The sequence below is a fragment of the Elaeis guineensis genome, chromosome 2 (genome assembly GCF_000442705.2).
Source record: "Elaeis guineensis isolate ETL-2024a chromosome 2, EG11, whole genome shotgun sequence".
Taxonomy (NCBI): Eukaryota; Viridiplantae; Streptophyta; class Magnoliopsida; order Arecales; family Arecaceae; genus Elaeis; species Elaeis guineensis.
In genome coordinates, this window is record NC_025994.2 from 107,282,110 (window position 1) to 107,310,064 (window position 27,955).

General features: G+C 42.3%; 1 long non-coding RNA gene across 1 annotated transcript; it reads right to left on the bottom strand.

Annotated features, from left to right (window-relative positions):
• Nucleotides 1–444: 444 nt before the first annotated feature.
• Nucleotides 445–26,085, bottom strand: LOC105047378 (uncharacterized). The gene is made up of 4 exons (XR_832432.4): nucleotides 25,681–26,085; nucleotides 25,506–25,542; nucleotides 1,555–2,122; nucleotides 445–953 (listed from the first exon to the last, which is right to left on the bottom strand). It is a non-coding gene; the product is annotated as an uncharacterized lncRNA (long non-coding RNA).
• Nucleotides 26,086–27,955: the final 1,870 nt, after the last annotated feature.

Sequence of the window (27,955 nt, forward strand, 5' to 3'; positions counted from 1 at the left end):
AATTAGGCTACCCCTTAGGAGATTTACTATTTCTTTGGCTATTTAATTTACTCAAGTTGAAGGCTTAAAATGTAAATCCAAGCAAAATAGGCCCAACCTTACTGATCTGGTCTTGGTTGGTCCTGATTAGAGATTTTCAGACCCAACAAAACCAACTCAATTGCAAGTCCCACTCTCTATCGAAACTTAGACTAGACTTGGATAGATATTTGGGACGTGTTGGTTCAGGATTGAAATCAGGATGAAATGGAGTGGAATAGAAATCAAAATAATCATATTGACGGCGTATTTGATTTGCATTCAAAATCGATATCAAAATTGAAATTAAAATATTTTTGGATAAATTTTTGAAAAACAAGTTAAACAAAAGGTGCTTTTAAAAAATTATTTTTTAAATAAATTCGATGGAATGATTTGAACATGGAGGAGTGTGGGGATTAGGTATAGAAAAATCAAGACAATTCAATTTTCTCCTAGATTGAAAATAAAAATAAGACTCCCTTCAATCAAATATAGCACAGAAGTTATTCATTTTCATTCAAACTTAACCATCCCTAACAAAACATTGCCTGTGTGCTTGTGCTTGACAGCTTGACCATTTTCTCAAGACTTGATATTCCCCCACCTCTTATGGCCCAATGCCCCTGGACCTGTCAGTACCACCAAAATTCGGACCAGTCCAAACTTCATTCAGACCGGCCTGGCCAATGTCCGCCTTCGATCGAGCACTCGCGCCGGCCCTGTTGTTTCCTCTCCTCCCAGCCGCTGCCTGCTGCTTTATTTTTTTTTTTCTCCATTGCTATCTTGTCGGAATCCGTCAAAGTCCCGCCACGCTCTCTCTCGTCGATATTTCGTGATATCTTTCGGACGAGGAAATTGAGATCGTATCAAGTTTGTTTGATCTACTTTCTCCAATCCCATTAGTAGCTATAGTCCTCCAAGATAGCCTCCATCTACATACAAAGCAAAGTTAGGATTTTTGGTTTTCGTCTTGGAATGGACGAATTCCCCCAAATTGGAATATCTTTTAATCCAAAAGGTTATCTTAGCTGGGATTGGTACGACTTTTTGTGATTTTCTAGTATGCATTAGTTTGGTCTGTTATAATGATTTATGCTTCGTCCCCTTAGTTTTTTTTTTTTTTTTTCTATATGTTTCCTAGAAGTGGTTTTAGTTTTATATCAAGTTTCAACTATTGGAATGGTGCTGTTAGAGCAAAGGGCACAGTACTCTTCCTTCAAAGAAACAAAAGGAACCAGAAAAGGTAAAAGGGGAAAAACGAAATCCTACCGCGTTCCCCCAAAATCCATCTAAAATCCACCCCGAATCCAACTAAAAAACACATCCAAAAAATTCAATATTTCTAACTCACCAAGTGAACTCGCATCCCAAAACCCGATTTGAAGCAAAGAACAGCAAAAACCCAAACCAATCATAAATTAAAAAATACCAACGAAAAACCCCCAAAATACCCAACTCCGAACAACCCAAAACCCCCGAAAAATAAGGAGAAATCATCAAATCCCTAAAGAAAACATAAAAACAGGGGGATACCTCGAGGAAAGCGGCTCCTTTCACTTAGGGTTTGACGATGGACAGTCCGAAAAGGGATTTCTCCACCCGTTGAGAACAGAGAAACGACGTAGCATTGTTGCAACAGAGCACGTGAGAAAAAAGATAGAGAGACAGAAAGAGAGAGAGAGAGAGGCCCTCAAGGATGTGAGATTTATAGGAAGTAGGGATGAAGTATTTGAGAGTTGGGGCGGGGGGTGGGGGGCACAGCACTCTTTTGAGTTTAGAAGAGCCACAAAATAATAAAATAAACAATAATGACTTTCATTTGGGGTAGCAGGGTGGGTCACGAATGTTTTGCTTATAAGGAGGGCTCGTTTGGTCATGCCATTCGGATCCTCCAGGTGGTGTCAACTGTCAGGGTGTCATGCTCCGTGACGGTGCCATGCCTGCCGCCTGGGAATAACTGTGTGATCATCGTTGCGATCTTCCATCTCCATCTTCATCAACAGAGTCGGGATCCTCACATCCGATCATCATTACAGATGCTCAATAATTCGATGCTTTAGTGCAATAAGAAAAGACATAGATGGTCTCTTTGAGAGGATTCCTAGCATGTGGACAACTATGAGTGGAAGCTTCGAGAGTTAGATTGCCAAATTAAAAGACTACAAAATAACTAAACAACGAGACTACAAGGGGCAAACGACTAAAAAGTTCAAATGATTAATTGATCATGATTTACGATTGGAAAAGTCTCTCCAAATGATGACAATATTCTTCTACAATGGAATGACTTACGATCATATTTCGATCTAACAAAATAATGTATGACAATGTTCCTCTACGATGGAACGACTGTCTTTTGAACATAAACAACCTACAAATACCTTCAGTAAAGTTATCTTTATGATATGATATATTCAAAACGACATGTTCGGTTTTCAATAAACTTTTACGGGATATTCGACTATCTAGAAATATAATGTTTGATCAACGATCCATCAGCTAATCTATATACTGATCTGACTCTGATCGGACCATTGATTAATCTACATGCCAACTTCGATCGACCGAATCTACATGTCGATTTCAATCGAATAAATCTATATTTCAACTCTGATCGATTGACTCTACATGCAAACTCCAGTCGGATGACTCTACATATTGGCTACAATTAGATGTAACAACATGCCGACTCAACTACCGTCGAGTAGAACAATATGCCGATTTGGTTCTGATCGGATGGAATGATATCCTGATTCAACTACAGTCAAACAGAATAACATGACAACTCAACTATAGTCGGACAGAACAACATGTCGAATCGGCTCTGATTGAGTGGAACAACATACCGACTTGAGTACGATCGAATGGAATAATTCTATAGTCGGACGGAACGGTATCCTGACTCAACTACGGTTGGACAGAATAATATACTGACTCGACTATGGTCGGACAGAATAATATGCCGACTCGACTGTGATTAGTCAGAAGAATTTGCCAATCCGATTTTGATCAATCAAAAAATATTCAATAATTATCCACGATGAATAATGATCACATTCAAAGACTAAGGTCCGATAACAAAAAGAGAGAAACTATAGCGACTGCAACTTGGCTTCATTAACAACTTCGATCATCACTACTGCTTTGGCCTCCTAGACATCGGCAATGGGGGGGCTTAGAAGAGAAGAAACTTTCATGATTCAGCTCTCATGAGGTGAGGTCCTAATATCTTCACCAGTCATCTCATTTTTTTTAAATCTGCAGGTCATGACCGAAGCAGAGTCCTTATGGCCGAACTGATGTCCTCATGATCGAGGCGTCATCATCATAGCCGTGGCCGAAGTGCCATCATCATAGTCAAAATGCCATCATCATGGTCGAAGCACAACCATGACCGACCAGTGGTCACATTCAGACCGATTAAGAAGAGGTCGATTAGTGATCATATCTACATCGACCAATGATCATATCTATGCCGGTCAATAGTCTTGTCTAGACTGACCAAGAAAAGGTCATGTAAAATAGATCGAAGTAGGGAATTTCAAAATACAAGCTACGGTTTCAATTGTTCAAATACACGACTTGAGGATAAGTCACGACTTATATCATCTGAAGATGGCGAAATGATTGTTGATTGTCAAACAATTGTTCAATCGACAGCAAAGTGTACCGACGAGTTTGACTACGATTGATTTTCGATAATAAATCAATTAATATAGTCAACTTATATCCAGCTACAACAATAAAATGACAATCAACTAGTGCCTGATTAAATTGATTGGCTAACTCCTAGTCACAAAAAAATACTATAGGCAAAGCCCAACAGCCATAAAGAAGGTTGAAACTCCATAATCGCAATTCGACTACTTCTTTTGTCTGAACTAAAGAAGATAGCTCGGATTTGAAAGTGGGGGGCTATGTGGAGGTATAACCCTTCCTGTTCTCCAACACCCACTAATTCTATGTTTTTTCTCTCTCAATTAAATAAAGGCCACATCCGCTCTATAAATGCCACTATTGAGGGTAAAATTATCCTTGCGGAAGACTCCGAAACTTGGATGATCTGAAGCCTTATGTGGTGATCTCCAAAATATTCTTCATCGACCCTTTGTTGGGATTTGATCCTTCTTCGATCTCCTATATCTTGAACAATTGTTGTTGCCCTTAGGGCACCATTTGTGAATAGCGAATAAGCTGCCTCAACCGAATCGTATTTGGTTTCATTCGACGCATATTCAATTTTCATTGCCAACCAATGACACTCTTTCAACAACCATTATTCATTTTCTATCGATCGTTGATTTTCAGTCCATCTCCAACTTGGGATTCACAATTACCAGTTTCAGCCGACTCCTCTTTAGCCAGCTTGAGCGATACTGATAAGTACATTAAATATTTCAATAAAAATATCAAAATATATATTAATTAACTTTTATTTCTTAAAAATTGATGTTTTTTGTTTGTGTTTTGCAGGAAAAATGATCACCAATAAAAGAGCCTGATTTGCAGGTTAAAAAAAAAAAATTGAAAACAAGTTGAATTTAAAATGGACTCTGAATGGTGATCCAAAGTTAGGCCCAAAATCATCTAAAAGCTAGTCCAGAGCATGCAGCCCATTGAAGTTCTTAAGTGGGCCAAGAGGAGCTTAACATTGTTCTCACGCAGCATGCAAACAGGAGGGTCCACAAGGCATTTAAAGCAAAATTTTAATTGATTTAAAAAAAAAAAGGAAGGCTTGGATTCAAAAGCTTGGACGTGGCTCACAGGAATTCAAATTAATGGGACCATGTGAAGCACTGGAAGGGTGCATGAGACAAGAGGCAGCCGGCTTCATGGGATTCAAATCAAAACAGTAAAGTGGGCTTTGGTGGTTTAAATGGTCCGTGGCCCATAAGAAATTCAAAAAAACATGTGGACGCTAGGATCTTGCATGAAACAAGATGCTGGGATGGGAATAAAGTTTTAAAGTCCTGATCAAAATAGAAGACGGTAGAAATTGAAAGTCCGTAGATGCTTATAATTCAAAGAAGCTGTGCTCTATAAAAAGGAGGCAGCGGGAGCAGAGAAAAAGGAAGGTAGCGGATGACAGCAAAAATAAAAAAAAAAATTAAAAAAAATTTAAAAAAAATTAAAAAATTTTAAAGATCAAATATTGGAAGATTATGGAGCTAAAGATTTTGATACGTACCTAAATTCTTTCAATCCAAAAATACGATGAATCATGTAAATGAGTTTTTATTTTTTTTATATTTAATTTTTATATAATAAAATTATATTTTTATTTTATATTTTTTTATTTTCTTTTGAGGTATCCAGCCTATACGACCTATACCTTCTATTGACGTGCTGTGATCTCTGAATACGGTATGTATTTTGGAAAGATAGATCGTAGTATATGAGATTAAACCTTAGATCTTGTAATTGAATTTAGATAGTTTATACTCCAACAGGACGAGCTGTGATCTACTGATACAGTCCGTATCCTTTAGAGATAAGCTATGCTAATATCTTAATCACAAAAATTAATATTGCAACATAAGAAAAAAAAAATAAATCTAATTTGCGTGGTGAATTCGAAATTTTTGGGTTATTTTTCTGACTTATTTTCTTTCATAAATTAATTTATATTTGTAATTAAATTTTTATTATTTTATTTCTTTTTAATCCTTCTGCAATCAATTTTTTTTTATTTCTTCTTTAAAAAAAGAGATAATCACCCTAGATTCTCGTAGAAACGATCCCGACTCATTCTATCTATATAGTTTGAGTTGATTTTTATTCTTAACCGCCTACGACAACAATCAAATTTTGGCACCATTGTTGGAGATCTAGGTATGATTATTTTTTTTATTAAAAAAAATTAGTCTTATTCTTAATTTCTTTTTACTTGCTTTCTAACTTGCCCAGTTACTTTGTCAAATTTACTTTCTTCTAAAAAAAAAAATCTCTACATTGACACCTCATAATCTACTTAGGAAATTAGATACTTAATCACAAAACTTAAAAAGTGAAATAAATCAATTTACTCTTAACTAACTACCAAATCTGATCATTTTTTCTTCTTGCATTGCATAAGTCCATAAAAATGATCAGGTGGAGATTTCATCATCCTTCTTTAGTCCATAAATCACCATCCTGCATATTGTATTGACCTAAACCTTAACTTAAAATCAATTAGACGTTGGCCCCTAAAGACTCTCGAGCTTAATAGGACAAGGGATCCAAAGAGTTGGACCAGGTTAGAGTTAGTTAGTTTGACTGGTGTCTAGAAAAGTGATTCTGGGACTATATCCTGAAGGAAGATGGTTATTTAATTGATTTCGTTCGCTTACTTGACCAACTCAGTTGGTGTCTAAAGAAAGTAATGGGGGGACCCTCACCAACCTTACACTTACCTGATCAGTTGAGTGGCTAGTCTTTTATCTGAAGTGCTCAAAAGAAACCTTGACAGTTAGGAGCTGTCTAGATCTAGGATTACCTTTAGCTAGAATTGTCTGCATAACTTGATTACTAACCTACAACCATTAACCCTAATTAAAATACTCTTCTCTATCGTCTCTCGATTTAGGACTCCTTAAGCTCTCATTTTTAGAATTTTCTTCTCATCTATCTCTCTTTCCTCTTCTCTTCTAATAAAAAAAAAATCATTAAAAATCTCATAAGATTGTAACTTGGAAAAGAGAATCTGATTGTTTAGTGAGAATTGATTCAAACCCTATCCTAATCCAAAAAAATTCTGAGTCCATAATGAGTAAAGTCAATCAACCTCAGGTCCTAAAAGATCTTTGCTATCCTGTTGGGTCAGTCCAACCATCTTGTATCAGACTTCTCCAAACCAATGCAACAACTTTTGAAATTAAACCTCAAATCATTAATATGCTCCCTAAATTCACTGGTAATGAAGATGCATATATTTTTATTAGAGAATTTGAAGAAGTATGTGACACCATGGAAATATACCAAATGTCAGATGATGCTATTAAACTTAGGCTGATTAATTTTGCTTTCAAGGACAGTGCTAAGAAATGGTTATATAGTCTGCCCAATCACTCGATCACAACTTGGGATGGATTTGTAAAAACTTTTTTGAAAATTTTTTTTTCACATCATAAAACAGCTAAGTTAAGAAATAAAATTAACCAATTCTATCAATTTGGGGGTAAATCTTTTCGAAAGTATTTTGATCATTTTAAGAACCTTTTAATCCAATGCTCATACTATGGAATTGAAACATGGAGACTATGCCAAACCTTTTATGAGATACTAGACCCAAACTTTAGAACCATATTAGAGTCAATGTGTCAGGGCCAGTTTATGCATAAGGAAGCTAATGAAGCCTGATAATTTTTAGAGGACCTAGCAGAAAAGAGGCTGCACTAGGAAGCAACTAGGGAACCTACAAGAGGTGCTATGCACTAAGTATCCACATCTCTAGCTACAGAGGCCAAAATAGATACTATACTACGTAGGTTAGAGGCCTTAGAACTCAATAGATATACACAAGTGAACTAAGTTTCAACATCTACTTGCAATGGATGTAATGCCACAGACCACATCATGGAAGAATGTCTCTTTTTGATGAACCCTGTTGGTGCAAAAATACGTCTGCGTCGGAGAAGCTGGAGTCGAGGGAGTCGCAGTCGCCGTCGGGACCTGCAAAAGAAGTCTAAACTGGAGGTGGGGTTGCTCCGGCAAGACCCTCCGACGCTCAAGTCAATTCTCTGCCTCAACAAGAATGGAGTGCTCGAACGAAAATTTTAGCAGAGTTTTGGGATAGAATTTTGAGCTTAGAGAATAACGTATCTGAGATCCCTCTTTTATAGACGGGGGGAGCAAAGGATTGATAGCGACTGTTTATGACCACCTCGTCGTGGGCCGTACGGGACCAGAAGGAATTTATCATAAAGAGTAATGGGGTGGAGTTGTGGCTGTCACCATGGCTCGCCACGTGGAATCAGTTACGGGGAGTGGAGCGACGTACGTTGTCGCGACTCGTCAGAGAGTGGTGGAGCCGCGTAGGATCCGTCGCAGGGAGTGGAGCAGAGTCGTGGCCATTACTGCGGCCTGTCAGGGAGTGATGGAGCCGCATAGGATCCGCCGCAGGGAGTGGAGTAGAGTCGTGGCCGTTACTGCGGCCTGCCAGAGGGTCCAGACTTGTCGGTCGAAGTTCGGTTGGAGTCTGATTTTCGCAGAAGCCTGGATGGGGATCATTTGTCGAGAAATCTCGACCGAGACCTTCAGCAGGAGTTCAGGGCGGAAGTCCGGCTCCTGTGGGAGCCCCGATAAAGCCTACTTGTAGCTTGAGTCGGAGGCGAAGTCCGGCTCCCGTAGGAGCTCGAACGAAGTCTTCCTGTAGTCGAAGTTAGAGACGGAGTCCATCTCCCGTAGGAGTCCGGACGAAGCCTACCCGTGATTGAAGTTATGGGCAGAGTCCGGCTCCCGTAGGAGTCCGGACGACGCCTGCCTGTAGTTGGAGTCGGAGATGAAGTACGGCTCCTATAGGAGTCCGGACGAAGTCTTCCTGCTGCTGAAGTCGGGGATGGAGTACGGCTCCCGTAGGAGTCCGAACGAAGCCTTCCTGTAGTTGGAGTCGAAGATGAAGTTCGGCTCCCGTAGGAGTCCGGACGAAGTCTTCCTGCTGCTGAAGTCGGGGATGGAGTCCGGCTCCCGTAGGAGTCCGGGCGTAGCCTTCCTGTAGTTGGAGTCGGAGATGAAGTCCGGCTCCCGTAGGAGTCCGGACGAAGTCTTCCTACTGCTGAAGTCGGGGACGGAGTCCGGCTCCCGTAGGAGTCCAGACGAAGCCTTCCTGAAGTTGGAGTCGGAGGCGAAGTCCGACTTCCGTAGGAGTCCGGACGAAGTCTTCCTGCTGCTGAAGTCGGAGACGGAGTCCGGCTCCCATAGGAGTCCGAACGAAGTCTTCCTGCTGCTGAAGTCGGGGACGGAGTTCGGCTCCCGTAGGAGTCCGGACGAAGCCTTCCAGTAGTTGGAATCGGAGATGAAGTCCGGCTCCCGTAGGAGTCCGGACGAAGTCTTCCTGCTGCTGAAGTCAGGGACGGAGTCCGGCTCCCGTAGGAGTCCGGGCGAAGCCTTCCTGTAGTTGGAGTCGGAGGTGAAGTCCGGCTCCCGTAGGAGTCCGGACGAAGTCTTCCTGCTGCTGAAGTCGGGGATGGAGTCCGGCTCCCGTAGGAGTCCAGACGAAGCCTTCCAGTAGTTGGAGTCAGAAACGAAGTCCGGCTCCCGTAGGAGTCCGAACGAAGTCTTCCTGCTGTTGAAGTCAGGGACGGAGTCCGGCTCCCGTAGGAGTCCGGGCGTAGCCTTCTTGTAGTTGGAGTCGGAGACGAAGTCCGGCTCCCGTAGGAGTCCGAACGAAGTCTTCCTGCTGTTGAAGTCGGGGACGGAGTCCGGTTTTCGTAGGAGTCCGGACGAAGCCTTCCTGTAGTTGGAGTCGGAAGCGAAGTCCGGCTCCCGTAGGAGTCCGGACGAAGTCTTCCTGCTGCTGAAGTCGGGGATGGAGTCCGGCTCCCGTAGGAGTCCGGACGAAGCCTTCCTGTAGTTGGAGTCGGAGACGAAGTGTGGCTCCCGTAGGAGTCCGGACGAAGTCTTCCTGCTGCTGAAGTCGGGGACAGAGTCCGGCTCCCATAGGAGTCCGGACGTAGCCTTCCTGTAGTTGGAGTCGGAGACGAAGTCCGGCTCCCATAGGAGTCCGGACGAAGTCTCCCTGCCGTCGTAGGGCGGACGTCGGTAGAATCCCCGAGGAGTCACTCCTGACACAAACTTCGACTGGGGGAGGTTTTACACCCAACACCAGTCTCCCTACTTTCGAGTTCGAGTTTCGATAGAAGGAAGTACAGAAAATTTTCACAGTCAAAGTCGTTGCCTTGAATTCTGCACACGACCGTCCTAAAAAATCTTGGCATTTAATACGTGCGTGCTGGAGCCTTTTTCCGATTAGGGTGATCTGAAGAGTCCTTTCGGAACTCCCACCAGGGCGTAATCCTAAGCGTCACGCCATAATGGTCCGCGAACGGTCAGCCCTATGCTGCGGTGAGTGGGACACGTGACGGACACTGGTTGACCTAGGGATATCTGCCACCATAACTGCGCCAGGCCCTGTTGCTTATTTAAGCCCCCGTCTTTCCTCCAGGGGCTTCACTTCGCTTGAGGGTCGACACCTTTCTTTCGCCTGAGAGTTTAGCCACTCAACCACTCCATCGGTGCCTTTTTCGACTCCGAGCACCTTTCGCACCAGTCTTTGCCATCCCCACCGGCTCCCCACCATCTTCAGTCCCCCGAGCCTCTCTGAGGGGTTCTCCCGTCGGGGCCCCCGCCTCGGAGGCCAACCTCGAGAGGATGCCACGGACCAAGAGGAGTGTGAGGAGGAAAACAGCGGCCTGCGAGTTCTCCGACTGTCAAACTGTCACTGAGGGTTCTCGTTGCCTTAAAGGGGGCTCGAGGGAGAATTTTTTCAACAACAGAGGTTTAATAACGGAGACAACCGGTGAGGGCGTTCCGTCCGAGAATTTTGGAGTAGCTGAACGGGGCGACACCGGTCAAAGGGGCAGAGTTGTCGTCACAAGCTGTGGCGGGATTCTTGACATCGTCGAGACCGAGGGACCAGAAGCGGTCGGCGCCGACAGTGGGGCAGTAGAACTTGTTGCGGGGACGGTGGAAGTAGCGCATACCGACCTCGTCGGAGTACCTAGGACGGTGGTTGTCGTGGAGCACACGGTGGTGGCGCATGCCTCCGGTGCCATCGCGGCCTCCGGGGTACCTCCGGTTCTTCTTGATGCAGGTCGTCGTCGTCGCTGCCGTTGCCTTCGCTGCCCCCTGAATTATATCCCATCCTTTTTCCCCTAGGGTTGGGGTTTCAGCGATGGAGCGGAATGAGGCGGGGGGCGAGAGCCGAGAGGTTTATCACACGCACTGGAAAATACTACTGAGAAGGACGGAACCGAAAAGAGAAGTCGACAGCTTGAAGTGGTCTCCGGTGTATTCCTTTCGAGTCTTGTAGTAATGTCTTCTTTTTCTGGCCCTCCGGGTCTTGTAACATATATCTTGTTAATCAAAAAATGAGAAGAAGATTTTGTTACTTCGTCCGCACTCTGCGTCGAATTGCTGCCTGCCGAACTTCTTTCCTTTACCATTGTTATTGTTGTATTCCCTTCTTTCTCTTTCTCTTTTTTTTTTTTGACGTCGTCCGGAGGTTGCTGGTTGTTGCCACGTCGGCTCACTTTTCCAGTTATCCTTCTTCTTCAGCCTTAATAGCTCTATAATGTGTATTTAATAAATAATATGAGAAGAAAATTTTCTGCTACCTCTTTTACTCATGTGTTGAATTGTCGCTTGCCGAGCTTCTTTCGGCCTTTGCATCGTTCGGAGGTACCCAATTGCCATCGCATCAATCCATCCTTTCGTCCATGGCCGCAGATTTGTCTGGGGCCGCTCGGGTTTGGCGCCCCCCATCAGGGCTCGAGTTCGGAGGTCTGAGCTTCTCGTCACCCTGAGGAAGTCGTCTTATCTCGGACTTGCGTTGAGAGAAAGCTGAGGTTCTTGATAAGAACCCCAATCCCTGCTGAGACGAGGTTCTCTGCATCTTTGATGCTGTTTGTTTTCCATTCGTCGCTGACATAGTCCATCGCTTTCCTTTTTAACTCCTCTCCTCTTTCTCCTTTTTCTTTTTCGAGTGGGATTTTTTTCTCTGCTCTTGGTGGGGTTGTGGGAGTCTGGCTCCCGTAGGAGTCCGGGCAGAGTCTTCCTGCAACCAGAGTTGGAGACGAGGTCCGGCTCCTATAGGAGTCTGGGCGGAGTCTTCTTGCGATCAAAGTCAAGGACGAAGTCCGACTCCCGTAGGAGTCCGGATGAAGTCTTCTTGCGAAGGGGCCGCTGGGAAGGTCCCCTTTTTTCCATCTGGTCTTGAATGACCAGACCTTAATTGGTGTCGGGGTGAGGTTCTTCCCCTATTTCTGTCGTAACAGGTTTCAGCTCTGGTTAGGACGAGGTTCTCCCCCTGTCCCTAACGCGGCTGTAGGGGCACATATGAGCGCTGCTGGGCCTTTCCCCCCATCCGGTCTAGGTGTAATCGGGCCTTCGACCTTGCTCATGTTAGGATGAGGTTCTCCTCCTGTTCCTAACATGGCTGTGGGGGCACATATGGACGTTGCAGGGCCTCTCTCCCCATCCGGTCTAAAGAGAATCGGGCCTTCGATTTTGCTCAAGTTAGGGTGAGGTTCTCCTCCTGTCCCTAACAGGACTGTGGGGGCACATATGGGCGTTGCTTGACCTCTCCCTCCATCCGGTCTAAAGAGAACCGGACCTTCGACTTTGCTAAAGTTAGGGCGAGGTTCTCCTCCTGTCCCTAATAGGGCTGTGGGGGCACATATGGATGTTGCAGGACCTCTCCCCCCATTCGGTCTAAAGAGAATCGGGCCTTCGACTTTGCTCAAGTTAGGGCGAGGTTCTCCTCCTGTCCCTAACAAGGCTGTGGGGGCACATGTGGGCGCTGTTTGGCCTCTCCTCCCATCCGGTCTAAGAAGAACCGGGCCTTCGACTTTGGGGGGCACATTAGGGCGTTGTAGAGCCTCTCCCCCCATCCGGTCTAAAAGAATCAGGCCTTTGACTTGGCTCATGTTAGGACGAGGTTCTCCTCCTGTTCCTAACATGACTGTGGGGGCACATTAGGGCGTTGTAGAGCCTCTCCCCCCATCCGGTCTAAAAGAATCAGGCCTTTGACTTGGCTCATGTTAGGACGAGATTCTTCTCCTGTTCCTAACATGGCTGTGGGGACACATAAGGGCCGTTATATGGGCCTCTCCCCCAATCCGATCTTAGATTAATCGGGCTTTCATTTTGCTCATGTTAGGACGAGGTTCTCCTCCTGTTCCTAACATGACTTTGGGGGCACCTAAGGGCCGTTATATGGGCCTCTCTCCCGATCCGATCTTAAAATAATTGGACTTTCATTTTGCTCATGTTAGGACGAGGTTCTCTTCCTGTTCCTAACATGACTTTGGGGGCACCTAAGGGCCGTTATATGGGCCTCTCCCCTGATCCGATCTTAAAATAATCAGACTTTCATTTTGCTCATATTAGGACGAGGTTCTCCTCCTGTTCCTAACATGACTTTGGGGGCACCTGAGGGCCGTTATATGGGCCTCTCCCCCGATCCGATCTTAAAATAATCAAACTTTCATTTTGCTCATGTTAGGACGAGGTTCTCTTCCTGTTCCTAACATGACCTTGTTTTGATTGCTTGAAGGGGTTATCCCCTGTCGTGACAAGTCCATGCCAAAAGGGAAAGACATGCAAAATCGAAAGGAATTTTGATTCAAAGCAAAGTCGTTAGTAATACATTTACAGGTTTTTCGAGTCCCATGGTCGTGGAAGGTCTGCTCCTCCTTGAGGTCCTCCGATGATGGAGTTGATGATCCCTGTTGGAGGCCGATCTCCGGGCTGCTATTCTCTCTTTGGCGGTTTAGGTTGTGGCAGGACCCTTGGCCGATCCTCTCTGCCCTCAGATCGGCGACGAATGAATCTGTTGAGCCGACCTCGTCGGATGAGCTCCTCGATTTCGTCTCGGAGCTGGATGCATTCCTCCATGTCGTGGCCGTGGTCACGATGGTAGAGGCAGAACTTGTTCGGATTGCACTTCCCGGGGTGGTGCGCATCCTCTCTGGCCTAGGGAGCTGCTCTCTGACCTCCATCAGCACCTGGATTTTCGATGTGTTGAGGGGGGCATAGTTGCGGAATCTTCCCGGGGGAGAATCCCGTCGAGCTCGGCGCTCCGGGCTTCCCTGCCTACGTGTTCGAGGAGGGGTCTGGACGCGCTTGTGCCCGGGAGGAGATCGAGAACGTGGTCGAGCTTCTCTCGGCCCTTTTTTGACTGCGGGTTTATTCGAGTCTCCCGCCTGTCGCTCTCTCGCGGCCTCTTCATCCTTCATTTTGAAGGCCTTTTCAGCTCGAGCGTACCCTTCGGCCCGGGTCAATAGATCAGCAAAATTCCTGGGGTACTTTTTCTCTAGGGAGAACAAAAGGTCGTTCTTCTGAAGGCCGCCCTTCAGAGCGGCCATTGCTACCGACTGGTCCAAGTTCCGGACCTCCAACGTGGCGACATTGAAACGATTGATGTAGGCCCGAATGGACTCCCCCTCCCTCTGCTTGATGTTGATGAGGGACTCCGAGCCCTTCCGGAGATGCCGGCTGCTAACGAAATGAGCCACAAACTGGTGGCTCATCTGATTAAAGAAAAAAATGGTACCCGGCTTCAGCGTCGAGTACCAATTTCTCGCCGCGCCCTTCAAGGTGGACGGGAAGGCTCGGCACAGGATGACGTTGGGCGCGTTATGAAGCAGCATCATTGTCTGGAAGGCCTCCAGATGATCAACCAGGTCTGAAGTCCCGTCGTAGCTTTCAAATTGAGGGAGCTTGAAGTTTGGCGGGATTGGTTCCTGCATGATCATTTGAGAAAAGGGGGGGTCAGTACAAATATCCTCACCATAAGTGGGGGGAGCGTGGCGGAGTTCTTCGATCCACCAGTTCATCTCCTGGAGCCTCCGATCCAGAAAATCCTCTCGACTACGGATCTCGAGGGTCCTCTGATAGAATGGAGGTAGAAATCTTCCAGGGGTGGAATCGTGGTCTGATTGGGGGCTTTCCACCATTGAATTCGTCTTTCCGGGAAAGACTGGGCGGCTGGCCCAAGTGGCCCATCCCACCATCGGATTTTGGAGTTCTGGCGATGCTCTTTACGGTCGCACTGATGCCTGCGGCTGCTGCTGCTGTTGCATGGCCTGCACAGCTTCAGTGAGGCCTCTGACCTGCTGCACCAGTAGGTCGAATTGCTCCGTGCCAACCACCGTTGCTGGAGGAGGGGGTAGAGGCTGGGAGACTGGAGGTGAGGCCGGAGCCTGAGATCTGGCCACGGAGGCCGTGGATCGCCGTGTGGATGCTTTGCGGAGAGGCATCGGGCGAAGACCTAGTGGGGGAAGAAGGAGTGGATGTCGGAGAAGATGACCAGAGGCGGTCCCGTTGAGCGCTCCTTTAAGAATAAGGGTACTGCGAAGACACAGCCCTCCTTCTAGCGCCAATCCTGTTGGTGCAAAAATACGCCTGCGTCGGAGAAGCTGGAGTCAAGAGAGTCGCAGTCGCCGTCGGAACCTGCAAAAGAAGTCTAAACCGGAGGTGGGGTTGCTCCGGCAAGACCCTCCGATGCTCAAGTCAGTTCTCTGCCTCAACAAGAATAGAGTGCTCGAACAAAAATTTTAGCAGAGTTTTGGGATAGAATTTTGAGCTTAGAGAATAACGTATCTGGGGTCCTCCTTTTATAGACAAGGAGAGCAAAGGATTGATAGCGACTGTTTATGACCGCCTCGTCGTGAGTCGTACGGAGCCAGGAGGAATTTATCATGAAGAGTAATGGGGTGGAGTCGTGGCTGTCACCATGGCTCGCCATGTGGAATCAGTTGCGGGGAGTGGAGCGGCGTCCGTTGTCGCGACTCGCCAGAGAGTGGTGGAGCCGTCTAAGATCTGCCGCAGGGAGTGAAGCAGAGTCGTGGCCATTACTACGGCCTGCCAGGGAGTGATGGAGCCACGTAGGATCCGCCGCAGGAAGTGGAGTAGAGTCGTGGCCGTTACTGCGGCCTGCCAGAGGGTCCAGACTTGTCGGTCGAAGTTCGGTTGGAGTCTGATTTTCGTAGAAGCCTGGATGGGGATCATTTGTCGAGGAATCTCAGTCGAGACCTTCAGCAGGAGTTTAGGGCGGAAGTCTGGCTCCCGTGGGAGCGCCGACAAAGCCTACCTGTAGCTGGAGTCGGAGGCGAAGTCCGGCTCCCGTAGGAGCTCGAACGAAGTCTTCCTGCAGTTGAAGTTGGAGACGGAGTCCATCTCCCGTAGGAGTCCGGACGAAGTCTTCCTGCTGCTGAAGTCGGAGACGAAGTCCGGCTCCCATAGGAGTCCGGACGAAGCCTTCCTGTAGTTGGAGTCGGAGGCGAAGTCCGGCTCCCGTAGGAGTCCGGACGAAGTCTTCCTGCTGTTGAAGTCGGGGATGGAGTCCGGACAAAGCCTTCCTGTAGTTGGAGTCGGAGATGAAGTCCGGCTCCCGTAGGAGTCCGGATGAAGTCTTCCTGCTGCTGAAGTCGAGGATGGAGTCCGGCTCCCGTAGGAGTCCGGGCGTAGCCTTCCTGTAGTTGGAGTCGGAGACGAAGTCCGGCTCCCGTAGGAGTCCGGACGAAGTCTTTCTACTGCTGAAGTCGGGGATGGAGTTCGGCTCCCGTAGGAGTCCGGATGAAGCCTTCCTGTAGTTGGAGTCGGAGGCGAAGTCCGGCTCCCGTAGGAGTCCGGACGAAGTCTTCCTGCTGCTGAAGTCGGGGATGGAGTCCGGCTCCCGTAGGAGTCCGGACGAAGCCTTTCTGTAGTTGGAGTCGGAGACGAAGTCCGGCTCCCGTAGGAGTCCGGACGAAGTCTTCCTGCTGCTGAAGTCGGGGACGGAGTCCGGCTCCCGTAGGAGTCCGGGCGTAGCCTTCCTGTAGTTGGAGTCGGAGACGAAGTGTGGCTCCCGTAGGAGTCCGGACGAAGTCTTCCTGCTGCTGAAGTCGGGGACGGAGTCCGGCTCCCGTAGGAGTCCGGATGAAGCCTTCCTGTAGTTGGAGTCGGAGGCGAAGTCCGACTCCCGTAGGAGTCCGGACAAAGTCTTCCTGCTGCTGAAGTCGGGGATGGAGTCCGGCTCCCGTAGGAGTCTGGACGAAGCCTTCCTGTAGTTGGAGTCGGAGACGAAGTCCGGCTCCCGTAGGAGTCCGGACGAAGTCTTCCTGCTGCTGAAGTCGGGGATGGAGTCCGGCTCCGTAGGAATCCGAGCGTAGCCTTGCTGTAGTTGGAGTCGGAGACGAAGTCCGGCTCCCGTCGGAGTCCGGACGAAGTCTCCCTGCCGCCATAGGGCGGACGCCGGTAGAATCCCCGAGGAGTCACTCCTGACATGAACTTCGGCTGGGGGGGTTTTACACCCAACAAACCCAATTGGGAACGAAGTAGCACAGGTTAATGCTACCTACTACAAACCTACAAATGATCCTTATGCACCAACGTATAATCCAGGATGGAGAAATCACCCTAATTTTTCTTGGTCACAAGGGTCAAATCCCAGTAGGTCTGTCCTTAATCAATCCAACAAAGGCCCACTCAACCATCAAATTATTCACAAGGCTTCAACAATGATCAAAGGCTTAATACACTCGAAAAAATGTTAGAGATTTTAATAAAAATCACTTCTGATAATATATAATTTAATGAGCAAAAGTATAATTCATTAGAGAAAAGCCTTGAAATCTTGACAAAAAATACAAACAATTTCATACAAACCACAAGCCAACTTGTAAATTTAAACACCCAAGCCATTGCCCGTCTAGAAATGCAATTAAGTCAGTTGGCTACCACCATCAGTGAAAGAGAAAAAGAAAAATGGCCAAGCCAACCTGAACCTAACCCAAGAGCCCAAATTAATCAACAATCTCAACCTGAAGGTCGATTCAGCTATGTAAATACAATTCACATCTTAAGGTCTGGGAGACAAGTAGACAATCAGGTAGGTATGACTGAGAATCAAGAAGACCAACTGACTGAACCACAGACTGATCAGATCAAGTCTGATGAGCTGGAATCAACAGAGGTTGATGAGCCATCCAAGCCAATTGCAGAACCCATCACTAGGTTCAAGCAAGTTGAGACATCAACCTCCAATCCTATAGCTCTTTTTTCAAATAGACTTAAGTCCAACAGACACTCAGCCCACATGGATCAAATCTTAGAGATATTCAAACAAGTGAAAGTAAATATTCCTCTGCTAGATATGATCCAACAAGTTTTCACTTATACTAAGTTTCTCAAAGACCTATACACAAAAAAGAAGATCACTAATGTTCTCAAGAAAGCCTTCTTGGCAGCTAGTATGAGCTCATATCTTTCAAGCCACATACCAGTCAAGTACAAAGATCTAGGGTCTCCTATAATCTCATGTGTCATTAGAGAAACCATCATTGATAGGACCTTGTTAGACCTAGGGGCTAGTGTGAATATCTTACCTTATTCGGTCTATAAGAAATTGGAGATAGGAGAATTAAAGCCTAAAGAAATTATATTGCAATTGACAGACCGATCAGTAAGAATCTCCAAGGGAGTTGTGGAGGATGTGCTAATTAAGGTCAGTGATTTCATTTATCCTGTGAATTTTATGATCCTAGAAACTGAAAGATCACATCCCAGTCATCTTAGGTAGATCATATTTAGCATCCACCAACATCCTGATCAACTGTCGTGATGGACTCATGAAGCTCTCATTTGGAAACATGTCCATTGATCTTAATATTTTTAATCTTGAAAATAAAAAGGACCAATTAGTTGATGTAAACTTAATCCAGGATGAGATCTATGAGACCATTGATCTAGGAGAAGAAGATTTTAACTGTAATCTCTGACCAGATCAAAAATTTGAAATAGCTTATCAAATTTCTTTATCTAATGATCAGAGAGTTCATCCACAATGGCAACCACCTGTCGAATCACTTGTAAAGATAAATTTTTTGAATGAACCAATTGAAGAAATTCAAGTCCAGGAGGTTAATGCCCTGCTTGATTCACCTCACCCACCTTATCTACTTGAATTTGTCAATCCAATATTTGATACGGGATAAGTGAGGTAGAATTAGTATGGTCTGGCTGAAGACGATAAACTTAACGCTCTTTGTGAGGCAATCCTAATTTTTTTTATTTTATTTTAACTAATCTTCATTTTTTTTAGAAATAAAGGACTACTCTATGTGGAAGCATCTGTCAATAATTTGGTCTAACTGAAGACAATAAACTTAGCACTTTTTGGGAGGCAATCCAGTTCTAGCTTTTGCTTTTGCTTTCTTTTGCATTTTATTTAAGTTAATCAAGTCTTGCTTCGTATCTTTTGCAGGAATTTGAGCACAATATTGACTAAGTTGGGGGGAGAACTAATTTTGAAAAGACTTCTGGATCAGGTGACATCTCTCTTTTTCTTTCTCTTTTTATGCATCCTTTATTTTTTTTGCTCCATTGAGAACAATGTCGATTAAGTTAGGGAAAGAATAATAAAAAAATTTTAAAATTTTAAATTTCTAAAGTTCTCAAGGAAGTTAGTATTTAGCATTTAAGTACCTGATTATACTTAAGAATCGAGTTAAATCAAGTATTTTTAAAAGAAAATTGATGTACAGATTAGGGAGTTTGTGAGATATCGAGGGATCAAATATTAGGAAAACTTAATAAGGAGTTAAGTTTAGAACTTAAACAGTATTCTTTGAGCATTTCTAAATTTTTCTACCAACATCAAAGAAGAGTTTACTTCTTATGAACTTATGTAGGGTAACTATATATTTCTTCATATATTTAATATTAAAAAAAAAATCAAGTACTTTATGTTGAGTAACCGGGTCTCTTTGCCTAAGCAAGCATTGAGTTTCGCATCAAAAGGTATGAAGGGCAAAGAAGCTTTGTTGTAAAGCTAGTTTCAACTCGTAGTCTGTTTGATTTGAACAAGTAGGTCCGAGGAGTATTCTATATCTAGTGCCCTAAAGCCATCTGGTTTGAGAGTTATTGGCTGAAAACTCGCTACATGGATCAAACAGAAAGCTTAAGGGGTTAAGACACTTAATAGCGGTACAACATAAAAAAAAAAATAACAACAATAAATGAAGGACGGAAGTAACAATATACATGTCCATATAAGGTTAATGATTTAGAGATAAATGTAAGAATAATTTAGAAAAAGTTTAAAAAATATTTAGTATTCTTAACTTAACTCTCACATTGATTAGTATTAATACTCCAATGACATACCTCACTCACGCTCTACTGGACATCAGTGATTTTTTTTAAAAATTATTTGGTGAAATTCGAAACTTTAAGTTAAATGATACTTAATTCTAAATTCTTTTTTTACTCGAAGACGAACAAGTTCAAGTTGGAAGGTGTGATAAGTACATTAAATATCCCAATAAAAATATCAAAATATATATTAATTAACTTTTATTCTTTAAGAATTGATGGCTTTTGTTTGTGTTTTGCAGAAAAAATGATCACCAATAAAAAAGCCCGATTTGCAGGTTAAAAAAAAATAATAAATTGAATTTAAAATAAATTTCAAATGATGATCTAAAGTTAGGCCCAAAATCATTTAAAAGCTAGTCCAAAGCATGCAGTCCATAGAAGTTCTTAAAGTGAGCCAAGAGAAGCTTAACATTGTTCTCACGCAGCAAGCAAACAAGAGGGTCCACAAGGCATTTAAAGCAAAGTTTTAATTGATTTAAAAAATAAGGAAGGCTTGGATTCAAAAGCTTGGACGTGGCTCATAGGAATTCAAATTAATGGGACCCATGTGAAGCACTAGAAGGGTGCATGAGACAAGAGCAGCCGGCTTCCATGGGATTCAAATCAAAACAGTAAAGTGGTCTTTGGTGGTTTAAATGGTCCGTGGCCTATAAGGAATTCAAAAAAATATGTGGACGCTAGGATCTCGCATGAAACAAGATGCTGGGATGTGAATAAAGTTTTAAAGTCTCGATCAAAATAGAAGACGGTGGGAATTGAAAGTCCGTAGATGCTTATAATTCGAAGAAGCTGTGCTCTATAAAAAAGAGGCAGCGGGAGCAGAGAAAAAATGGCGGTTGCGGATGGCAGTAAAAATAAAAAAAAAATTTAAAAAATTTAAAAAATTTAAAATTTTAAAAATTAAATATTGAGAGATTATAAAGCTAAAGATCTTGATGCATGGTTAAATTCCTTCAATCCAGAAATATGATGAAGCCTGTAAACGAATTTTTATTTTTTTTCTTGTATTTAATTTTTATGCAATAAAATTATGCTTTCATTTTATATTTTTTTATTTTTTTTGAGGTATTGATCTAGCCTACATGACTTATACTCTCTATTAACATGCCATAATCTCTGGATATGATACGTATTTTGGAGAGATAGATCGTAGTATATGAGATTAAATCTTAGATCTTATAATTGAATTTAGATAGTTTATACTTCAATAAGACGAGCTGTGATTTACTGATACAGTTCGTATCCTTTAAAGATAAGCTATACTAATATCTTAATCACAAAAATTAATATTATAATATTAAAAAAAAATAAATCTAGTTTGCATGGTAGATTCAAAATTTTTGAATTATTTCTTTGACTTATTTTCTTTTATAAATTAATTTATATTTGTAATTGAATTCTTACTATTTTATTCTTTTTAATACTTCTACAATGAATTCTCTTTTATTTCTTCTTAAAAAAAAAATAATCATCCTATATCTCTGTAGAAATGATTCCGACTCATCCTATCTATATAGTTTGAGTTGATTTTTATTTTTGATTGTCTACGACAGCGATCAAATATTTTTTATCATGCTCAAAACCAATTCCTCAGTTTTTTATATTTTAAATCATATTAAATGCTACACATCATGATGAAAATACAAAGGACACGATAGTTTAGTGAAAGAGTTGAGCACGTATTTACGAAGTCTTGGGATCTTGGAGCAATCTTTCCACCCATTGAGCCCCACCACACAAGTAGTCATTTCTAAGGAAAGAAGCTCAAGTCTAATCACCAATAGTTCGATGTGAAGAGCTGATGAAAGCATATAGAAAATGGGAAGCCCACGCTAGCTCATGGAGTTTTCTTGCTGTATAGATATAACAACTATTGGGAGTGTTTGCACTCCCTGATTTAAGGTTGACCCCCTCCCTCGACTCTACATCAGCGACAGACGTCAGATCGTCAAAATAAGACCATCACAGGAGTCATCAGTTCGACTATTCATCACCTAACATTCTATCGATATCACAAAATATGAAAAATGGCTGAATGTCTAAGAGCCGACTGCCTAATGTCCAAAACAAAATCATTCTGGCTAAAGCAGCATTATCCTGACTGAACAATGATTGCCAAACGGCCGACTACCAACTGACATGGCCGACTGACATGATCGATTGCCATGATTGATTGCCACAGCCGACTGACGATGGGACGCTAAGATCACCAACATACAGTCGGTATATCAGAAACTACCAGTGTAAAAGACATATAATGGCTATATACACGATCATTAATAGGTGCTAACCGTCCATCTTATGATCACGTAATTCTGAAATAAGCGGAACTCATGTGTCTAACCGTTAGAATCGGTTACCAGTAGATTATCTATAAAAGAAAGATAAACGAACAACTTTGGTAAGATACTTCTAAACCGATACTCTACCACTTTAAATATTTTATCTGTTATTCATCATTCTTTACTGACTTAAGCATTTGAAGATCTCTACGGAATATGATTCTAGTCAGTGGACTTCTTTTGCAGATGCTCTTCATTGGCATTATCAGCAATAGAGGATTGACCGCAACACCATCCAAGCTCTTTTTCATCAAAAGAAATTTTATTATTGAACCATTTATATAGTCTTTCGATATCATTTGGGGTTAAGGGCCATGTCTCCTGGCACTGCCTCAAACCATCTCTACCTATACTAGTGCAAGACCTCAATATTCAGTGTCATCCTAATCTAGTTGCTCAAAACTAGGGCTGAAATTGGGCCGAGCTGGATCGAGCCACACCCCTACCCGAGCCCGGCCCAATTTTTTTTGTCGGACTTCGACCCGAACTTAAGCCTGAATTTTTTAAAAAATATATGATCCGAACCCAGCCCAAGCCCAAATCCGGACCCAGCCCGAACCCGATTGGGTCGGCCCGCATCCAAGTCCGAATCAGGCCCGACCCACATCCAGGCTTGAATGAGCCCATTGTTCAAGCCCAAATCAGGCCCGCTTCCAAGCCCATTGGTCAAGGATCATGGAAAAAGGGTCTACAAAAAAGATTAGAATAGAAAGTTCTTACAGAAAGAAGAGTTTAGTATACAAGAGTTCATTCCAGGTATCCTGAAGGCCAGGCAAGCACCAATGGTTGCAATCAGCATAGCTTCTAGGGTTCACCAGTTGTGCAGGTGTGAAGTTGTACCGCAGCTCCTTATAAATCAAGGTATGCGCATCCTTGTGATACAACGAGAGCTGGGTGATATTGACAACAGTAATTAGAACCTTCGACTCCCCTAAAACTTCTCCAACTACTTGCATTATGCTTTTGCTAGCCCCGAAATTCGATAAGGCCCTAATTCTCTAAACTTCTTTTACATAAAAATTAAATGTGGGATACTTGTAATCAGAAAATACTTTAGTGGCATCTAGAAAGCCTTCTAAAAATTTAACAATGACATCAGCTTATTTTCATTCATCATTGGTGGGACATATACATGAATGTTCGTTTGCATATCTATTAAAAATATCTTTATAAGTAATTGCATCAGTCAACATTTCATAAATAGAATTCCATCTTGTAGCAACATCCAAAGTGAGCCCTTTTTTAATAGGAAGTCTCATATATTATGCAATTTTATTAAATCCTTGCATTCAAAATAGAGATGCAGACACATATCTAATAAGTTTCCTTATGCATTTAATGGCTTCATAAATTATTTTCATTCCATCTTGAACTATAATGTTTAATATATGTGCACAACATCTAATATGACTATACTCTCCATCAAATAACATTTCATGATAAAAATTATCTTGAATCCTTCTAATTACAGCATCATTTGTGGAATAATTATCTAAAGTAAAAGCACATATTTTAGAATCCAATTTCCATTCAACAAGACACTTTTCAATAGCATCTTCAATTGCAAAACTTGTATGAGGATATGTTAGTTTCTTAAAACTAATTATCCTCTTATGCAGAAGAAATTCAAAATCAATATAATGTGCAGTGAGGGAAAGATAACCGATTTTCTAATTTGATATCCAAATATCAGTAGTAAAACTAATTCGAAAATTTAATTTCTTAAATACATCATGTAATTTTTTCCTTTCTGCTTGCTACAAAACCATACAATCACTTCTTATTATCTTACGACTAATAACATTAAACAACGATTGAAGAGATCTCATAAAATTAAAAAAAATAGGATGCTTAATAGTACGAAATAAAAGTTCGGCACATATTATAAATTTTGCAAGTAATTTTCTACTCTCTTCTTGATTGAATTTAAAAAATTTCACCAGATCTTTTGAACTTGCTACTATAAACATTTAATTTACCAGATTCTTTTGATATTTCTTGCTAACATTTTCAAGATATCGTTTTAAATGATTTGTTTCTCCTTTAGTATTGCCGCTTAATACCTTTTTGCAATATTTGCATGTAGCTATTAGTCCATCAGATTTTTTTTTTCTCGATAAAATGATTCCATACCTATGATCTTTTTTTGGAACCTTTGTCACTTTCAATAGCTTCAACAGTATCTTTATTTTTATCATCTCCATCCCTTATATTTTGAACAGTCTCATTTTCATCCATTTTAGAATGAGACATAAATAAAATAATCGGTTGAAATAAAAATATAAATTATTAAAAAAATTAATTTTTTTTGAAAGAATGCAATGATCAATATCTTAATTATTCGAAAATAAATATGATAAAATATAAAAAATTTGACATATGCCAAATATTATGCGACTTTGTCTCAGAAATTTTGAATTAGGAACAGACCAAGCAAATCGACAAATTGGGGAATATACGTCTAACTGCAAATGTTACTTGCAGCAGCTCAACAATTTTTAGTCCAAGCTTAATAGACTGCTTTAGCAGAAGAAAAGGTCATAATCAGTAGTGGGTCTATCTAGTTATTTAGTCCACAGTCAATAACCATAAGAGGCAACACATAAATAGAGATTTGGCATTGGCACAATTTAGGTGCCACTGGCATTTGAATCCTTAGAAGTGGAATGGCTACAGACAAACAGTACAGTTGTTCCAAATGTCATCTGCTTTGAATCATCTCCTTCCATGAGAAACAAATTAGGAGGATCATATGCTAGAACAAAAGGAGAAGAAAACATGTTTAGCAAATTAGCCAACATTGCAACATCAAGGAGCAGAAAAGAATCCTTAGAAGTTGTCAAAACCGTATCAGATGCTTGGGAGAGGCATAATTCTGATGATATCAGATTTTGTTTACTCATCATTGTTAACGCTTACATAAAACCTATTCCAATGCTGAAGAACTTAAGGGCCAAGGGACTCTCCACTCTTAATTGCATGGTAAAAAATTGTGGCTCGAAGATACTAAACTGTCTGCTTGATCCCAACTGTAGAAAGGCTATTCAGTGTTTAAATACCTGTTCTCCAACAGATCAGGTATGCAATTATCTATGTGTTGCCTCTTATGAGAGTCCAAATCTAAATAACTGGATAATAAACAGATCTAAACAGAGGATGGAGATCTAAACAAGAGATCTAAATAACAAATCAACAATTACACCACCAACAACAGGAGATCTAAACAGAGGATGGAGATCTAAACATTTTATTTGTGTTCCTCAAAAGTCTTCGCCAAATCAAAACAGAGGATGGAGATCTAACCTTGGCTCCAGCAAGGTGTTGAACCCCAGGCTCCCAACTGCCCAGCACGATGATGGCGGTCGCCGGTCAATGGACGGAACCGAGAAAGTCAGGAGACAGAAGAGTGAAGAGAAGAGGAAGAGCCGAAGAGGATGGGTTTAAGGGTTTAATGGGATTAAAAGGATAGAGATCTCACCTAGGGCGACGGTAGCACGGCAATAAACTTTAAAATCTTAAATTCGGAGGATCCTTATCCAAAAAATTTGGAGGATCTGTCGACGATGATGGCGGTCGGTGGACAAAACACGGACCAGGGATGGAGGATCTTTATCCTAAATTTGACGGAAGATGACTTCGACCGATGACAGCGACGAACGACTTCGATGGGGAAGAATTGAAGACAGAGAATTAGAGAAGAGAAGAGAAAGAGGGCGACGGGAACTGTCGACGCCATCGAGGCGATGGCTCAGCCGACAGCCGCTCAGGGCTCCGCCAACAGCTACTCAGGGTTCCGATCAGGTTTTGCGAAGGAATGGTCGAATGGAGAGAAGGGGGAGGGCTGCTGAGGATTTTTCATCTTCCCTATGGCTCTTAAGTGTTAAGTCTTATACCGGATTGAACCAACTAATCGAGTTGAACCAATTAACCGGGTCTCTAACGAATAAGTGAAGTGGGTTGGAATTGGGCCTCTAATCGGGCTTAATTTTGGGCCTGGGCCCGGGTCGGACCAAAGGTCCGCTCGAGCCCAGCCCGAAATTAAAATGGGCCCTATTTTATTGGCCTGAGTCTGATCTGGATGGTTTCAAATCAAGCCCGATCCGAAGCCAGTCCGACCCGATGGGCCTCGGGCTGGCCCGAGCCCACTTCTAGCCTTACTCAAAACCAGATGGGGATAGAGAGCCAGCTTCAACTTGAATTATTGCCTTATTCGAGATAAAACAGCCATTGATAATATTCTCGCCACCATAGACCATTGATTTTGATTTCTCACTCATCTCCTCTCTCTCTCTCTTTTTTGGTACATAAAAATGGAGTGGGATGGGGGGGGGGGGCGACTGATGGAGCAACCTCCTCTGAGCATGACCATAAGGACCCCCATCCGCTGAGTGAATGTTTGATTTGGATAGCAATAAGCGCAATCTCCTCCCCACCACGCCCTAGGGGAGACTCCGAGTCGGGTGAGTATGTCACCCCCAGCACCCCTCAGGAGTCAGAAGGATTAAAAACTGTTTCTACAACCCACATCAAGGCCGCAATCATCGATCTTCCATAGAGTCATTTTGCACTTGCATTTAATCGGCTGCATGCAAGTCTCGAACCTCAGTCGTAATTGGAACATGCAGCTTGTTCCAACTGTGCTACCCCCTGAGGAGCTCTCACTCATCTCCTCTACTATATACTCCTATTAGTTTTTTATCTCGCGCGTTGCATGCATGTTATAAAATCATGTCATTGATTATGTGATAAAATAACTTATTAAAAAAATTCTAGATGAATAGTAAGAATATGTCCATTCATATTTTGAAGATTAATAACAATATATTTTAATTGCTTAATTAAATAGACATAAGTGGGTTTTAATGCCATCCATTCATGACATAATGTTTTCATTTAATACTGGAAGAATGGTTAGATAAGAGAGTCCTGCTACGTAGCATATGAAAAATTGATTTTGATCCATATGACATTTATGGGTGAAAATTTGTTGCTAACGTGGATAGCTTATTTGGCCACTCAAATTTTTTTCACTTTCTGCTTATATATATATATATATATATATATATATATATTATATTAGGTAACATAATATTATATAAGAAAAAGGATAAATATCTATTGACGATCATATATTCATATATGTACATGTATGTGTCTGTACACGCATGCATGTAAACTTTATTTCCTTTTTGTTACATACTTTTTTTTTTTCCTAGTGTAAAATGTACACTTTATATATTTATAGGTGTGTGTAGCATGCGTACATGTATAAGTATCAAGCACATGCAATGCATGTGTTTTTCGATGAGACTGGAGATAGAATGGGCCTCCTATGCAATTAAATAATAAAAATTTTTTTATGCACTGCAGGTGATATAGAAAATCTGACATGAAATACATCGTTTTATATAATTGATTCATGTAGTCATCATTTTTCAATATATATTTAATACCTATAGTTTTATTTTTTTGTTTAAAAATTTTATATTACGAAAATATTCTTTATTCTTTAAAAAAAATTATGACATCCTGTAGCATATTATGACTTCCTAATGCAGGATATAATATGACCCAAAAAATTATGATATCCCATGCATATTATAATATTCTGTATAAAATTATGATTTCTTGCACGTAAGATGTCATAATATAGCTCAAGATGTCATAATATGATTTATAATATCATAATATAGAAAGAATATTTTTATCTAACTATTTTTTAATACGTATTTAATGTCTATAATTTTATTTTT